General features: G+C 36.2%; 1 non-coding gene and 1 pseudogene across 1 annotated transcript; one reads left to right on the top strand and one right to left on the bottom strand.

The window, feature by feature from the left end:
• The first annotated feature begins 2,013 nt into the window (after positions 1 to 2,013).
• LOC113702999 (tryptophan N-monooxygenase CYP79A68-like) lies at positions 2,014 to 3,990 on the top strand (annotated as a pseudogene).
• Positions 3,991 to 10,286: 6,296 nt separating this feature from the next.
• LOC113705159 (small nucleolar RNA R71) lies at positions 10,287 to 10,393 on the bottom strand. Its single transcript, XR_003451806.1, has one exon. It is a non-coding gene; the product is annotated as a small nucleolar RNA R71 (small nucleolar RNA).
• Between the last annotated feature and the right edge of the window lie 8,653 nt (positions 10,394 to 19,046).

Here is a 19,046-nt window from a genome sequence, read left to right as displayed (position 1 = left end):
ACTACACCAGGCATTCTAAAATTCAGTTGGGAAAGGGGTATCGGTCCAGGCACACAATATCAGAGTTAGTTCAGGAAAAATTTCTCTTTCCCCACGTACCAGTTAAAATAGGAATAAACCAAATCACCAAGTTATAATACCAACAGTGATAATAAAATGCAAGGAAAATAAAGGCACAGGACATCAAGATTTTTACGTGAAAAATCCAAATTGGGAAAAACCACAGAACCTAATCCAGTCAAAATCTCCATTATCACAATAATGGGAATACACAGGTCTACCCGAAATATTCGGATGACAATAATATCACCAATACCAACTATGCAAAATTGCTACAAAATCACCCCCGAAAATTACAACTGTCAAAGAAGTGGGTTTGAAAAAGTATTACCAAACGAAGAGGAAATTCGAAATCTAAACCGGTAGACGAATAGAGCCTGACGAGAGGATCACGTGGATAAAATTTCATCTCAATCGGATTTCGAATCACCCTCCAATCAAGACCTTGAAGTTTCTTTCTCTCTATAGCTTATTTACTCTTTCTCTCTCTTCGTCTTTCTCTCAACAAGGAAGAAGATGACGGCTGACACTTTTTCTCACACGAAGACCAATTGCTTCTTGCGGCTGCTACCCCTTTTTCGTTTTTGTCCAAGTCAAATTTTGACTTAAACCTAAAAGTGTTTGGTTCTGTGATTTGGCCCACAAATAGGCTGGCCCACAAACCCAACAAATTCGAATATTTAACACTTCCTTAACAAACATTGTCTTGTCTTTCTCATTACAATAATCATATTGTCTTGCATTATTCAACTATAATAGCTACGACTTTGCGTTTACTCTGAAGCACCAATGATGAGGAGCAGTGAACCAGGATGAACAACTGAAAGACATCCTCTGCCTGCAACAACTTTCTTCATTTTCTTATTGTATTATATTCTGCGTAACCAATTAAAATTTGTTTTCATCCTAAGTAAGATCCAAAGGATAAAATTTTTAAAACAATTTTTTTTCATTCTTTAAGGTAAAGAACTTATCATAGTAATGATATCTTAAAAGCATTTCTTGTCGAACAAATTGAAATGATTGAAAATTTTCTATTTGAAGGTACGACAATTTACTTTAACCAAAAGAGTGCCTTTTTAACTAAATTAGATTTTAATTATATACTAATACACAGACAATAAACAAAAAATAAATGGAAAAACAGAAAATTTCTAATTTTAATATAACTTAGTGTAACCAATTCTACACATATTCTTGCTTGACTTGTGACATAAAATCCAAATATTCGTAATCAGGGTTTCTGATTGCAATAACTAGAGATGGTAAGTTTCAATATGAAGAGTTTCTTAGGAAATTTTACGAAATTCCTTTTATTATTTCGTGTCTTTCCTTTCTATTAAAATATAACAATCCACTAACAAAGTGTAGGGTGGATTTCAGAATATCACCTAATAAATAAAGTTTTTCTCTAACAGTTAAGCTTGGAACTACTACAAGTTGTCATGTATTTGTAACATAATCTGTTTGGCAATTGATTTCTTCGGACCATTTTGCTCTGAGAATAAGATTTTTACAATTGTTCCAAGGAAATAGCATGATCTAAAACTTGGTATAATGTACGTTTCTCCTTTTTCAGCGCAAACACCCTCGAAAAGAAATTAGTTATTGCTTTTAAAATAGATATATATATATCCAAAAAAAAAAAAAAACTAAGGCTAATCTTTACAAACCACAAAAAAAGAAAATGCGTATTCTTGAACAAGACTCTACACAATTTTAGGGGATTAGTCTATCCAAAAAGTTGGAATAACCCTAAGTGGAAAAAAAAAATAATGGTATCCAAAAGTCCAATGTGGGAGCTACTGCAAAGTCATAGATACCTAATGCTACCAACAAATTTCTCCTATAAAAGCTCGCAGAATTGCACTCTTTACAAACCATCAACGGGAATTGCAAACACTCAATACCTCTCACATACCAAAAGCTCAAAGCAACCCTAAGAAAGAAGTCATGAATTACACTTCCGATCTTCGTGTTGATTCAAGCTTGGGATTTACCTCAATGTCATGGATCCCATATTTCTCAGGATTCATGGCTTTGGTTTTGTTGGTGATCTTTAAGATGGACAAATGGTTAACTATTTGTCTGAATAATAACAAACCTCGATTCCCACTGCCTCCTGGCCCAAAACCCTTGCCTTTCTTTGGTTGCATTTTCCAAATGCTGAGAAATAGACCAACAAATCGATGGATATGCAAAGTCATGGATGATTTGAATACCGAAATCGCATGTATCCGCATTTTTGGTGTTCATGTCAATCCAGTCACTTCTCCTGAGCTCGCTCGAGAGTTCTGCAAGAAACAAGATTCGATTTTCTCCAGCAGACCTGTTTGTATGTCTGCAGAGCTTTGTAGTGGAGGATTCTTGACAACCGGCCTTTCACCTTTGGGCGATCAGCACAAGAAAATGAAGAGAATGGTCGTTTCCAGTGTCCTCTCACCTGCTAAACACCAATGGCTTCAATGCAAGCGGGCAGAGGAAGCAGATCATTTGGTTAATTACGTTTACAATCAGTGCAAGGACAATGCCACTGGTGGGCTAGTGGACATAAGATTGGTTACGCAACACTACTGCGGAAATGTGATTAGAAAGATGATTTTCAACAAGAGATTCTTCGGGAAAGGAATGGAAGATGGAGGACCAGGTGCTGAGGAAGTTGAACATATCAATGCACTCTTCAAAATCCTTGCTTATTTGTATGCATTCAGCTTATCAGATTACATACCCTGGATGAAGATTTTTGATTTTGATGGCCACCGAAAGATTCTTACTGAGGCCGTTGCATGTGTACGAAAGCACCAAGATCCCGAAATTGAAAAAAAGGATTAAAATGTGGGAGAGTGGCTTGAAAAATGAGGAAGAAGACCTTCTTGATGTCCTAATCAGGCTCAAAGATAGCAACGGCAGACCCCTCTTAACAACTGAGGAGATCAGAGCACAAATTACTGTAAGGAATCCTCTATCCTGCTGCATGGTTACATAAACAATTTCTTAAACAAATGAGGTAAATCAAACTTTAGCTCCTTATCAGCTAGTGCCCTTTCACATAAGTACAAAATCAATCCTAGGGGCCACACTCCAAAACTTAAAATCCTGCTTGCAGACTCAAAGCTGTGAAACATTCAGGTAAACTATGTCCACATCAAATGACGTACAAAAGGTGACATAAGACGACATCATCTTGTTCGCTCACGTTTTAATGATGTGGTTTATGTGTGCTCAAGCCCATCAGCCACGCTCTGACCATATATGTTGATTAGCAGAAATTAGAAAAGGATGGAATCTCAATAAGCCCTAATCACCAACAAAATGCAACTTGCAATATGGTGTTGTTCGGTCAGAGTCGATTATTGGACTTGGAAAATAAGGATTATTAGTTTCACTTTTAACTTTGCTATGATGCATGCTCGACAGGAATTAATGTTTGCGACAGTCGATAATCCATCAAATGCTGTGGAATGGGCATTAGCAGAGATGCTAAATCAACCTGAAATGCTTCAAAAAGCCACAGAAGAGCTAGACGCCGTGGTTGGAAAGGATAGACTTGTTCAAGAATCTGACCTTCCGAGGCTGAAACATGTGAAGGCCTGCGTAAGAGAGTCCTTTCGGCTGCATCCATTAGCACCCTTTAATGTTCCTCATGTATCTACTCAGGACACCTTCGTTGGTGGCTACTTCATCCCCAAAGGTAGCCATGTTATCCTCAGCCGTCCAGGACTTGGCCGTAATCCTCGAATCTGGGAGGATCCGCTGAAGTACAAGCCTGAGCGCCACATGAAGGACATGGAGGATGCTAGAATGGATCTCAACGATCCAGAATTAAATATGTTTTCCTTCAGCACCGGAAGACGTGGATGTCCAGGTGTCCTTTTGGGTTCCACGCTCACTGTGATGTTGCTGGCCAGACTTCTTCAATGCTTTAGCTAGAAGATTCCATCTGGTCATTCGCAAATCGATTTAGCAGAGTGCGAGGATGCTGGTTTCCTTGCCAAACCTCTCGTTGCAGTTGCTGAACCACGATTCCCACAGCCCAACTAGAATCACGATGCTTTTCATGATTTACCTGCTTATGTATCATCTTCTCGTGTCTACTCTCCCTATCCTGTTATTAGTGTCATCTTTTCACTTTTGTGATGTTGCAAATTAAGCGTCACATCTAAAATCATTAAATGCTTTCCTTTTTTCCTATTTAAGGATGCAACTTTTACGGTTCCTAATGAACTTCTACTAAGTGTAGCCAATTCTGCACAAATTCTTGCTTGACTTGTGATATGAAATCCAAATATTCGTAATCGAGGTTTCTGAATTAAGTTTTTGTCGAATAGTTTAGCTCGGAACTACTACAAGTAGTTATGTATTTCTAAAATAGTCTGGTTGGCATATCGATTCCTTCAGGCCATTTTGCTCTGAAAATAAGATTTTATCATTGTTACAAGGAAATAGTATGCTCGAAAACTTGTTATAAAATACATTTCTCCTTTTTTAGCACAAACATCCTTGAAAAGAAATTAGTTACTGCTTTTAAAATATATATATATCCGACAAGTTATCTGGTACCAAAAACATGTGCATAAATGTCATCATTTTTCTAAAAATCCCTCCTTTCATAAATCTTCCCCCCAAATGTAGGCCCTTTCTTGGTCCATATATCCGCTTGCTTGGTTCAATGCACCCACTTAAAGTGAGCCATAAAGACAATACACCTTTATCTGTGACCTTGCGAGGCTTAATAATTAATTTTGCTGTACTAATTTCTATGTTTTGGACAACCATCAAAATTCGGTTAACTGGTGAATTTCAATCACCACTTTGTAATATAGTCTGAAAAACATCAATTACGATACTGTGTAATAAGTTGTTTAAAACTGCAATAATCAAACCGTGTGGGGTACCGTATAATTGCCATGCATATATGCCTCTATTAATATACTAAATCAAGTGTAAGTAAAATATTGTAATTGGTTGTTATCAAAGACTCTTTGTAGCAGCCCTTCGAGAAAGCAAGGGAATAGTTCATGTTGAAAATAGTTTTTAAACCAACATTAGGCAAGTAGTTCATTTGGCAAGTGTTTATGTCACATGTAATATAACATAATCTAGTACTAGTCATCTAGAAGGTAAGTAATATCTTTGGATGTGCATTTTGATGACTCTTCCTTTGTAAGGAGATAGCGTGAGATATTACAAGTTCTCTGTTTATGTTAATTAATTAATTAGGATTAATTTTAGGGTCTGTCTAACAGGTGCCCTGTGGGTACTCAACTTCATTAAGACATATTTTAGATGTCATATTTTTGGAAATGTAAAATTAATTAGAGAAAGAAAAGAAATATAAAGGAAGGTAGGTAAGATTAAATAAGAAAAGTATATAAATGTAAGGTAGGGTAATAATTGTTAGTATGCACATCCATTAGAAAATCCCTTGATATTATTTACACTATAATAATGTATAGTAGTGGTATCGATAAATGTGCATATTCTCAATTTAGTTGAATTTAATCTTTCATTTTGGCACATGTAATATGCATCCATGCTTGTTGGTGTAGACACTATTAGATATTCAAGATTAATCCCATTAACAATTACATTACATAGTACACATTGCATTGATAGATACAAATTAGTATAGAATATGAAACTTATATTAGTAATTAGTGATAAGAGAATATTTAACATATATTTTGTACAAGTTTGGCATGAACTTTTGGTATATTTTGAGGAGATTAAAGTCATATTTGAACTCTTTTGGTGATAATTGCTTAAATATTGTTTAAGTGTTCAAAACTTGATAAATGAGTGGATTAATGCATTAATTTTGTGAAATTGTGAAGGATATTGATATATGAAATTCATGCACAAAATGAAGGAAATGTAAGGATCGTCAAGAGGATAAAGCACAAAAGAAACTAGGAACAAAAATGAAGAAAAAGGAAAGAAGTGAAAATCTGGAAATTGACAAGCACGGATCCGAGTAAACAAAGGGCGATCCGAGCCCTCGTCTATACTTTTGGAGTAATGGATCCGAGGTAAGTTCGGATTTATATAGAAAGGCCTCGGATCCTCCATGATCCGAGCTCGGAACTTTTTTCACTCCTCGGATCCGAGACTCGGATCTGCCTCTCTGTACTGCAAGTGACACAGCCGTTTTTTCTCACTTTTCACACAACTTTCCAGTTATCTTGAGTGAGAGAATTCGGTGACACATGCTTCTGCAACAAAAGGGAAGACAAAATGAGTTATTGACAAGTCAAAACAACATTTCTTTTGACTTTCTTTACAAAATCTGAGTTGTTAGAATCATGAAGGAGAAGAAAGTGCCTTTCTACCACCTTTTATGCAGAAAAGGAAGGAGAAGCTAGAGGAGGACCATACGTAGCTAGTTTTTCTTCTTACATGTTTCTCTCTAGCTAGAGGTTCTTGAGGAAGCACTTGGAGATTTCACTTGTAATCATCTTGTACAAGACATAGCAGAAATTTGAGAGTTTCACCATTACTTGGCTAAGCTTTCTTTTATCTTTCTTGTTCTTGTACTTTATGATGTTTTGCATTAATAAACTTGTGAGTTTGATTGTTATATCATTCATGAGCAGCTAAACTTCTTTATCTAGGGAGTAGATGAAACTTATGGCTAAATGATATGAATTGAATGTGATTTACATTTGTTGTATCTTGTATTGACTTGTCTATTTATATAGTTGTAATTACTTGTTATTGTTTGATCACCAATAGCATGTTTATAGTTGTTATTATTCAATGAGAATTGATAGTAACAATGGAAACACATGAGTAGAGCTTAAGTTGTATGTTCATGAAAATAGAGGTACACTTAAGTGGATTACTTAGCATTTCATGAAGAAAAATAGAGTAGAACTAGTATTTCACCATGAAGATAGGAAAAACTGAACTACTTTAGACCATTTTATCATGAGAATGAGATTTGGTAATATTAGAAATGAATCCCTGGTTTAACAAGAATAATAATAAGAGGTAAATCTATTCATTTGTGTTGTTTATGCCTGATAAGAGTTTATTTTACGTATTTTTTAGTGTGTTTTATTAGTTAATTTTGGTTTGATTATTTAGTTTTATAACTAGAATAACTAAGGTTTTGGTAAAAAACTACATTTTATGTTAAAGTGGCTAAACATTGCATTTTATGGATTTTTATGGTAAAAACTTCATATTTTGTAGGTTTAATGATTCAATCATCAAATGAAGTGCATTGAGAATATATTTGGATTATTGATGATGGATTAAAGTTGTGAAAATAAAATATGAAGTGTAAAAGGAAGAAATGCAATTTGAGGACAAAAATCAAGAAAAGTCAGCTTTCACAACTCAGACACATTTTCGTATTTTGACTATATCAGGAGTTACAATGATCGGATCAAGGTGATCTTGGTACCATTTTGAAGCTAAGAGATATATCTACATTTGGTATGAAAACATCAAAGTCCAATTCAGCCGTTTTCTTGGTCAAAAGGTCGAAACACAGAAACTTATCTGGATGGTCGAAAGCTGAAGCCCAGAATTGACCAGTCTATGGTATTTTGACCATATCTCAGTCCACCGATCTCCAAATTAGATGATTCTTGAAGCATTGGAACTCTAATTCAAAGGGCTACAACTTTTGTGTTTTGCACAAAAGCCAGTTCGGCCTTCATCATGGAGAAAAATGCAGTTGAAGTGAGGTCAAAAGTAAAAACGTGTATGGCAGCCGAATTTCTGTAATTTGCTCAGCCATTTTTCTCATCTTCACACTACTTTCCAGCTAGAGTTGGAGAGAAAACGTAGGCTGCACATGCTTCAGAAGACATAAGGAAGAGATATAGCCAAGGTTCCAAGTCAAAAGCCATTATTTTTGACTCCCTTAACAAATCCAGATTTGGAGAATCAAAGTGGAGAGTCATAGCAGAAATTTATGACTGGTAAGGGAAGGACTTTTCATCAGCTTATATGTAGAGACATTTGAGGTCTATGAGGAGAGAGGAAATATACTAGAGAAGCTTGGAGTCTGCAAAAATGTAGCTTTTCCATTCTCTTATTGTTAGATTAGCTTAGTATAGAGTAGTGTAGCTTTCCATTCTTGTTTATTATCTAGATTAGGATGAAGATGGAGGATGAAGAAGGCAAGGAAGAAAGCTCATGTGACAAGGGTTGTATTCCTTCCAAACTCTTTATCTTTTGTATTTGATTCCAAATTTAGTTAATATACAAGTTCTGGATTTTGTGTTCAATATGTGTTTCTAAAGTTTATACCTTGGGTTTGGTTGAACTTTCTATAATTGTTAGTGTTTATTATTTGGTTATTTGACTGCTATGATTTGAGCAAGTTATTTAGCACTTTAGCTCTTGAAATCATGATTAATCTGGTACCATTAATTGTGATTATCTAAGGTGTTGTTTCTGCAATGAAAATTGAGATTTAACACTAGTTCAAGAAGTGCTAAACATAGGGAGTACACTCACGAAAGTAGAGGTGCACTTATGTGGTTTTTAGTGATTCATTTCATGTAATTTCATTGAAGAAATGAACTTGTAGCTAATTTCATAACCATGAAAATAGGTATGGATTAGTTATGAGTATAGTTGATTCACTACGAAAGTAGGTTTCACATGTTTAAGGAAATTACACTATAACTAGCCTAGATATAGTAATTAATGATCCAAATATAACACTTGCATGAGTAGTTAGGGATACCACAACCTAAGGAGCTTTCATTTGTTATTTTCTTGTATAATTTCAGTAGGTTTTAATTTGTTATAATTCATTGATAGTCTAAATAATAGAGAAGCTTTAGTAGTACCGGTAATTGCAATCTTCCTTGTGGGATCGACCCTTAATACCCTATACTCGCTCACGATTCGTATACTTGCGATAAATCGCGTGTGGGGTATTTAGGAGTTTATAAATGTAAAACTTGATTAGGATGAGTTTAATTGTATATGTATACTCCGCGCACGTCAAGATGTTTATAGTTGTTATTATTCAATGAGAATTGATAGTAACAATGGAAACACATGAGTAGAGCTTAAGTTGTATGTTCATGAAAATAGAGGTACACTTAAGTGGATTACTTAGCATTTCATGAAGAAAAATAGAGTAGAACTAGTATTTCACCATGAAGATAGGAAAAACTGAACTACTTTAGACCATTTTATCATGAGAATGAGATTTGGTAATATTAGAAATGAATCCCTGGTTTAACAAGAATAATAATAAGAGGTAAATCTATTCATTTGTGTTGTTTATGCCATAAGTGGAATCTATATCCCTAAATTTAAGTTTTTAGTAAAGAAATCTCCATTTGTATCTTTCAATTTATTAATCCAGATTTGTAGACAATAGCATTATAATCTTCTTGCTCAGATTTATCGTAAGTCTAAATAATAGAGAAAATAAGAGCCTAGTACTTGTTTAAATTGCTCATTGTGGGATCGACCTGATATTAGCCCAAAACTATGAAGTGACCTGTATACTTGCAGTCCAACGGGTAAAATTCGTAAATAAACTTGCATTGATATAAAAATTCCGTCAAGTTTTTGGCGCCGTTGCTGGGGAGCGGCAATATTAGGGGCTAATCATCTCTATTAATTTAGATATTTCCATTATTTTTATTCAAGTTGTTTATAGTTGATTTGAACATTTAAAACTGCAAAATTTCTCTTGTTTTTATTTGCAGTGTATAGACCGATCAAATCGAGAAGTTGCACCTTTCGATCCTGAAATTGAGAGGACACTTCGGAGACAAATGAGGCATATACCACATCAAGAGGAACAAGAGATTTGGCAGCCGATAGAAGAAATCTTGATAGAGTTACCATTTGAGGAAGAAATGGCAGAAAATTAACCAAATAGGCGAATTCTACGAGATTTTGCTTTACCGGGTACACAAGGATCTCAAACTAACATCGCAAGGCCAACGGTAAATGCTAATAATTTTGAGATTAAACCATCGCTGATTCAAATGGTACAACAATCTCAATATGGAGGTAATACTACCGAATATCTAAATTCTCATTTGTCAACATTTCTTGAAATTTGTGATACAATTAAATTTAATGGTGTTAGTGATGATGCAATTAAATTTCGATTGTTTCCATTTTCACTAAGGGACAAGGCCAAGGTTTGGCTACAATCTCATCCTCCGAACACTTTTACTACTTGGGCTGAATTAGCTAAGGCTTTTCTCAATAAATTCTTTCCACTTGAAAAAACTGCTAGACTAAGAATGGATATAACTAGTTTCTCTCAACAGGAAGGAGAGACATTGTACGAAACTTGGGAGCGCTATAAGTAATTGCAACGAAGATGTCCTCATCATGGTTTACCAGATTGGCTAGTGGTCCAAACATTTTACAATGGTCTCACCTATCCAACAAAGACACATGTAGATGCGGCAGCGGGAGGAGCATTGATGGGAAAGACAGCCGAGGAAGCTCAACAATTGATTGAAGAAATGGCTGCTAACAACTACTAATAGGCCAACGAACGAGGTAATACGAGGAGAACCGCAGGTATGCTGGAAGTAGATACCTTGAATATGTTAAGTGCAAAGATGGATAATGTGGTTAAGATGCTTAATAGGCATGTTGGTTCTAACTCTAATCAAGGAGTAGTTGTTGCATGTTGTACTACTTGCGGCGGAGATCATGATAATTCTATGTGTTCTTGTAGCGAACAGGTTCAATATCTCAACAATTACAACCGTCCACCCCAAAATAATCTATACTTTAATACCTACAATCCAGGATGGCGTAATCACCCGAATTTTGGATGGAAGGATCAAGGGAACCAACAAAGACCAATTAATCCACCGAGTTTTCAACCGAAACAACCACTTCCGGAGTCCAAACCAGCTTGGGAATTGGCAATTGAGAAACTAGCAAATGTATCAAATGATAAAATTGAAAAGTTAGCCAGTGCCACTACTCAACGGTTTGAGAGAATTGAGGGAAGGATGGACCAACTCACCAATATGTACAGAAATGTTAAAATCCAATTGGGGCAAATAGCTAATGCGGTCAATAATCGCAACCAAGGGGACTTACCTAGCAAGATTGAGGTGAATCCAAGAAAACATGTGAAGGCCATAACCCTCCGTAGTGGTAAGGAAGTGGGGGAGAAACTTGTAGCGAAAAGTGAAAGAGAATTTGAAAGAAGAGAAAATAAGCAGTTGAGTAAATTAGGAGAAAATGGCAAGAAAATCAAAGGGAAAGAAAAGATGGAAGAAAATGAACCACAAATTAAAGATACAACACCAATTCCTCCACCGGTGCCATTTTCACAAAGATTGAAACCTTCAAAAAATAACAAAAAATTTGAGAAGTTTGTCAACATTTTCAAACAATTACATATTAACATTCCTTTTGTTGATGCTATTTTGCAGATTTCTTCATACGCAAAGTTTCTCAAGGAGATAATGACTAAGAAAAGGAAGTTAGTAGATAGTGAGACAATTGCATTAACGGAAGAATGTAGTGCCATTGTTCAAAATAAATTGCCACCAAAGTTGAAAGATTCAGGGAATTTCACAGTTCCTTGCACTTTTATAGTCCTAGAAGAGTTAGAAGACTCCCTTTTCTCTTAAAAGTAACAATAGAGCTTTGCAGCTTTGTATGCTACTATAGGTTCTTAGCCTACTGAACACATGCAAAACTCCCTTTTTAACCGGGACGCGAGCGAGGGCCTCATTCTGCTAATCTCACCACCTGGTTATGCTCGAACTCTTCTTTTAAATCCGGACTTGGTAATGTAGAATTCTCTAAAGCACTTTGTGACTTTGATGATAGTATTTCATTGATCCCTTTAACTGTGACTAGGTAATTGGGGTTGAAAGAGTTAAAACGTACTAACATTTTCTTGCAATTGGCTGACAGATCTATTAGACATCCAATGGATATATTGGAGAATGTGCTCATTAAAAGACAGAAATTCATTATTCCTGTTGATTTTGTTGTTTTAGATATGGAGGAAGATATCAATGTACCTATTATACTTGGTAGACCATTTCTGGTCACTGCAGGTACAATAATAGATGTTAAACGTGGTAAGTTCAAGTTCCAAATTGGTGAAGAGTAAGGGGAGTTTGATTTGAGTAAAGTGGAAAATTATTCCTCTTTTATTGACCATGTTTATTCTGTTGACATATGTGATGAATTGGCATTAGAGATGAGTCAAGTTAATCTTGATGATGATTCTCTTGAACTTTGTCTTAATGGTGTAGGCTTACAAGAGGAACAAGTTGAAGAAATTCAATTTTTGCAGGCACAGGTTCCTTACAAAAGGAGCAATACATATGAGGAGTTGGGGATGAGCAAAGGGCTACCTCCACCATCGTGTGAGCAAGCTCCACGGCTTGAGTTTAAGCCACTGCATAAACACCTCAAATATGCATTTCTTGGAGAAAAAGAGACATTACCGGTTATTGTAAATTCTGCACTAGATGAGGAACAACTAGGCAATCTCTTACATGTTTTAAGGAAGCATTTAAAGGCTATAGGATGGACGATTTCTGATATCAAGGGAATCAGTCCAACTATTTGTATGCACCGGATTTTGTTAGAAGAAAATTCTAAATCGGTGGGTGAAATTCAAATGAGATTAAATCCAAACATGAAAGAAGTGGTAAGAGTAGAGATTCTTAAATGGCTGGATGCAGGTATAATTTTTCTAATTTTTGATAGTGTTTGGATTTCTTCTATTCATGTAGTGCCAAAGAAAGGGGGGATAACCATAGTACGTGGTAAAAATGATGAAATGATTCTCTCTAAAGTTGTGGTTGGGTGGCGAGTTTGTATAGATTATAGAAAACTAAATACAACCACTAGAAAGGATCATTTCCCTCTTCCTTTTCTTGATCAAATGGTAGAAAGATTGGCCGGATATGAATTTTATTTTTTTTGGATGATTTTTCAGGATACAATCAAATAGTCATTACACCGGAAGATCAAGAGAAGACCACATTCACTTGTCCTTACGGCATTTTTGCATTTCAAAAAATGCCTTTTGGACTGTGTAATGCACCGGCCATCTTTCAACGTTGCATGATGGCAATTTTCTCTGATTTTAATGAGAAAATCATGAAAATCTTCATGGATGACTTTTCTGTATTTGGATCCACTTATGATCATTGTCTTAACAATTTAGATATAATTTTGCAGAGATGTGAAGAAACAAATCTTGTACTCAATTGAAAAAAATGTCACTTCATGATTTGTAAGAGTATTATTCTAGACCACAAAATTTTTTCACAAGGTATTGAGGTAGATCAAGCCAAGATAGAGGTTATAGAGAGAATGCCTCCACCTACCAATATGAAAGACATTCGAAACTTTCATGGACACGTGGGATTTTATTGGCGATTTATTAAAAATTTCTCCAAAATTGCTAAACCTTTATGTGAGTTGCTTGCAAAAGATTTTTTTTTTCACTTTAATGATGAGTGCTTAATTGCTTTCAATAGGTTGAAGAAAGAACTTGTCTCTGCACCAATAATAGCATCATCGGATTGGAGCTTACTATTCGAATTGATGTGTGATGCGAGTGATTTTGCAGTTGGAGCTGTTCTTGGGTAAAAACATGATAAGTGACTTCATGTCATTTATTATGCAAGTAAAATGCTAAATGAAACCCAAGTCAACTATACAACAACAGAGAAGGGGTTGCTAACAGTGATATTTACATTGGATAAGTTTAGATTGTACTTAGTAGGATCTAAAGTTATCATTTATACCGACCATGCAGCACTCAAATATCTCTTAAATAAGAAAGATACAAAACCTCGATTAATTTGATGGATTTTATTATTGCAGGAGTTTGATTTGGAGATCAAAGATGAAAAAAATCCGAGAACTTAGTCGCTGATAATCTTTCTAGACTGGAGAATATGCCTCAAGAAGATCATTCATCCATTAAAGAAGAATTTTCAGATGAGTTTTTAATGGTAATTTATAAGTCATCATGATATGATGATCTAGTTAACTTTGTAGTTAGTGGAGTGATATCAAGTGATTTGAATTCTCACCAAAGGAAAAAGTTCTTAAATGATGCTAAACATTATTTTTGGGAGGAACCGTTATTTTACAAACATTGTGCAGATGGAATAATTAGAAAATGTGTTTCGGAAGAAGAGGTACATAGTATTTTAATGTATTGTGATGCGGATACGGGTGTGCAATAATTAACTTCAACCTTGGGTCAAGGATCCTTTGGTCCACATTGGCGGTCCGATGACAAGATCAAGATCCAAGAGGGTGAAGGAAGCTTTACGAGCCTTGATCATTCACCATACAAGCAAGGAGCAAGCTAAGTTTGAAGATTTGATGGACCATGAAGTTACTTTGTTCACTTGTACGTTTAAAGTGAAAGAATGATCTCATACTTGTTAGCTTAGTTGGTAGTTGTTTTAAAACTGTCCCGTTTAGTAGTTGTTAGGCGTTGAGTATTTTATTACTTATCGGGCCTTATCGGAAAGCCTTAAAGAGCTGGCTCTTTAAGCTCTTTTATGCGGACCGAATCTCTTCCAGGTTTATGTGGGCCGGATTTTGCCCTAGTTTTAGCCTATAAAAAGGCACCTCTTGTAAGAGTAAAAGGCAGATTATTACAACCAGAAATCGTGAGGAATTTTCCTTCAAATTCTTAATCGAACTTACTCTTGAATTCTTGAGTTATGGCTTAGGATTCAAATCAGACTTTATCGATTAGCTTGTTCCCTAATCGTGGTGTCGCTTCATCCATCCTTATTTGCTTAAGGTTGCTGATTACCTTTGTGTGTCAGAGGTCTTGAGTTCATGAGAACAATCGAGTTCAATTTCTATTGGGAGAAAAGATCCAACTCTGATAATTACAAGGTTGGGAGGTTCTAGGAGGGTCTTCCCCTAGGGTTGCCTATATCAGTTGGTAATCAGAGCATCAGGTTAATTCTCTTTTAATTGAAGTTGTTCATATCTTGTTAGTTGTCTTTTGTCAAAAAAAAAAAAATTGTAGCGATTACTGTTCATCGTTACTGTTCATCGTACTGTAGCGTACTGTTCACGTTACTGTTCATCCGAGTCAAAAAAAAAATCTGTTTGGTGTTTGTCTTTTGTGTTTTTCTGTCCAACTTTTGTTCTTGAGTCTGTTATACTTTTGTTTGGGTTGTTAGGGTTTAAAGAAAAAAAAAAAAAAAAAGAAAAGAAAGAGTCACGTACCTTATATTGTTTTAGTGTCCAAGTTGCTAAAGTATTGCTGGAATTTTCTTTTGAGTATTGCTGAAATTCTGTTTTGCCTATTTCTTGAGTATTGGTTGTTGTTCTTGCAAAACCTAGACACCACAACATAGTTTGGGGAAGTTCTTGAGCTCCTTGAACAAAATTCTTGAAGTTCTTGAACCACCAAGTCTTGTTTTGAAAGTTCTTGAACAATAAATCAAGAACTAGGGCCTTCTTGAAATTTGCATAGCCTTTCATCCGTTTTCTTGAACTTGTTGGTGTGATCTGAATTTGTGTTCCTCGAAGAGCCGAAAACAAAAAGAGAGAAAAAAAAAACGAAAGAAAAAAAAAAGAGAAGGAATTGGCTCTCATACAAAGGAAATCAAGTTTCCAAAAAGAAAAAAAAATCGTGAGTTTCCAATTCTTGGTGGGTTCCCAAATCTTGATTAGTCTCCAAATCTTGGTTGATTTCCCAAAAATTGAGTTTCCTAATTTTGATTGGTTTCCAACTCTTGAGTTCCAATCTTGATTGAATTCCAAAGACCCCAAACTACCTAACCACACCCCAAGCACCCCAAAATCAGTTTCCAAAACCAAACCTAAACCACAAACACCTTAGCCACACCGCCTTTAAATTCTTGGGTTTCTAAAATCGGTTGAGCTAGTCTTTGCGAGCCGATTTCCCTGAAATTTGAGGACTGGTTCGTGCATTATTTGAACACCCCAAAAGCACCACTTACCCTCCAAAATACTGACCAGAAACTCAGCAAAACAACAGCTCAAAAAAAAAAAAAAAGTTCCAGCTTCGGGTAGAGTTTTTATAAGATTTGTAAAATTCTGCTTTGTGTCTTGTTACTTGCTTATAAGGTAATTAATTCTGGAATTTTTGAGAGTTGAGTTGTTTTAAGAACTTCGAGAAGGAAAATTGAGAGTGAGTGTGTTTTCTTGAGTGATACACGAGTGTTTTGCAAGGTAGACTAGGATACATTTATTTTGCAGGTTTGACAATATGTCTCAAGAGGGGAACATGGCCGAGCCGTCTGAGACCGACGTGTCACTCAAATTGGTGCTCCAAACTCTCCAACAACTAACCGACAGGGTGGCTGCCATTGAGATGCGAGGTACTGGAGATATTCCCAATAGGGCTTCAAGTGCTCAGAGTGTCGCGCATGATGCGGATGATGAGGGGTATCATTCTAACACCTCATTCCGATCAAGGAAAAGCCACAGGGAAGTGAGGGAAGGTCGAGACCGACCTAGGAGAACCGATGACAATCTTGGGTCCATCAAGACCAAGATGCCTACCTTTCATGGGAAAAATGATCCTGAATCTTACTTGGATTGGGTTAGGCGAGTTGAGCAAGTGTTTGAAGTCCACAATTACTCCGAAGATAAAAAGGTGAAACTTGCAGCTATTGAATTTCAAGATTATGCATCTATTTGGTGGGAGCAAGTATGTGCCACAAGAAGGAGAAATAGGGAACAACCAATTGACACTTGGACTGAAATGAAGCAAGTGATGAGGAAACGATTTGTACCCTTCCATTATACCACGGACTTGTACAATCGAGAGAACGAACATAAACTCAAGCAAGAGAATGAATCTCTCAAGAGGAGGGGTTCCATGCAATCTACCTCTTTAAAGCCGGTTTATGCAAGAGTTGATAAGAAGGTTCATTCAGCATTTTCTAAGACTAAACTTAGAGTTGAACCACCTCATGCGGAGTCATTTTGGGAGACATATCAACGTCTTCTACACTAAAAACAAATGGAGTCAAATGGATGCTATCAAAGTGAGTTTTCTAAGAAGGAGATAGCTGACCCTATTCCCAACAAAGGAGTATCTCATCCTATTGAACCATTTGTTGAGGAGGTTGATGATGAGAAAACAATCGAGGGCGTTAAACTAGATAAAGAGATGGAAAAATCTGATGAGATGAGTGGTAAAAAGGAAGAAAAGAAAGAAAGTGAGATGATTGTGAGCAAAAATGTGAGGGCTTATGGTTTTTCTAACGAACTTACCTTTGCTTTATTTAGTGTTTCTTCATTTGTGCAGATTAAGCAAAGTCAAGTGAAGTTAGTCATGCCATGCTCCATTCCAAAGTCACTTGTACAATTCACTAGTTTCCATGGAGTTTGTCCTTTAGGAATTGAATCGATTTGGAATCATCTCATGGAACAATTTCAATTCAAATCTGTCCATACCAAAGGGGAATCACGTCAAATCCACCATGAAGGGAGAATTCCGAAATTTGACTCTCATTTGCTACCTATGGATCATTCATCATCTTTACCTTCTTTTGAGTATAATTTCCATCCTAACACTTGTATTTCTTATCCAGATTTTGAAGAAAAGTGTAAAAGGCTAGCAATGCCTTCTCAAATTGAATCAATTGGTGAAAGGAATGATGAAGTGTCAAAGGGAGTTTTCACACTTAAAACTTGTTCTATACCTTCTTACCATTTAGTTGATAATGTACCATTACTTCTTTACCCGATTTCAAATTTGTTTCAAGTTGAAGTTTATTTTGTTTTTGTAGGTTGTAAAGTTGTCCACAATTTTCCAGTTTTGATTCAAGACTTACAACCTGATTTTGTGCTTATTCCAACTAAAGGTGGTGATATTTCATGCTTATTCACACAGCCAAAAGCTGGTGGCCAAGTGCTCAATTTGTCAGCTTCAACTTGTGCTAGTTCGAGTAACCCTCATGAACTGGAATTCAATTGTTTGCTACCTTATATGTTGGAATATGAGAAATTGTGTGTCACGCAAGATCCCAAAGCTGTCCTCCACGAGTTGTTTAGTGTCTCATCCATGCAACAAGTTGCTCCCAATTTATCCATGCAAGATGATTCAAATCAATGTCAACTAGTGCTGGATTTTACACCTTTGCACAATCAAGGTGTCAATGTGAAGCTTCATGACCAAAGGCTAATTAGAGAGTTTTGGATTGCCATTTGGGATTTTCACACGCCTTACACAAACTCTTTCCTACCTTGGCGCATGTCTTTGTTTGAGCGCTTCCCGAAGCTGACCAAACGACATGCAACATGGCTCGTAGTCATTCGTCTACTTCCAACACTGTTGTCCTTTAAGCGCACCATCGATTTGTGGATAACTCACTTTCAAGAGGAGACTTTGAAGATTCGAGGACAAATCTTTTCGAGGAAAGAGGGAATGATGCGGATACGGGTGTGCAATAATTAACTTCAACCTTGGGTCAAGGATCCTTTGGTCCACATTGGCGGTCCGATGACAAGATCAAGATCCAAGAGGGTGAAGGAAGCTTTACGAGCCTTGATCATTCACCATACAAGCAAGGAGCAAGCTAAGTTTGAAGATTTGATAGACCATGAAGTTACTTTGTTCACTTGTACGTTTAAAGTGAAAGAATGATCTCATACTTGTTAGCTTAGTTGGTAGTTGTTTTAAAACTGTCCCGTTTAGTAGTTGTTAGGCGTTGAGTATTTTATTACTTATCGGGCCTTATCGGAAAGCCTTAAAGAGCTGGCTCTTTAAGCTCTTTTATGCGGACCGAATCTCTTCCAGGTTTATGTGGGCCGGATTTTGCCCTAGTTTTAGCCTATAAAAAGGCACCTCTTGTAAGAGTAAAAGGCAGATTATTACAACCAGAAATCGTGAGGAATTTTCCTTCAAGTTCTTAATCGAACTTACTCTTGAATTCTTGAGTTATGGCTTAGGATTCAAATCAGACTTTATCGATTAGCTTGTTCCCTAATCGTGGTGTCGCTTCATCCATCCTTATTTGCTTAAGGTTGCTGATTACCTT

The sequence above is a fragment of the Coffea arabica genome, chromosome 8e (genome assembly GCF_036785885.1).
Source record: "Coffea arabica cultivar ET-39 chromosome 8e, Coffea Arabica ET-39 HiFi, whole genome shotgun sequence".
NCBI lineage: Eukaryota > Viridiplantae > Streptophyta > Magnoliopsida > Gentianales > Rubiaceae > Coffea > Coffea arabica.
Note: the sequence above shows the minus strand (reverse complement) of the source record. Positions and strands in the feature narration are given on the sequence as shown.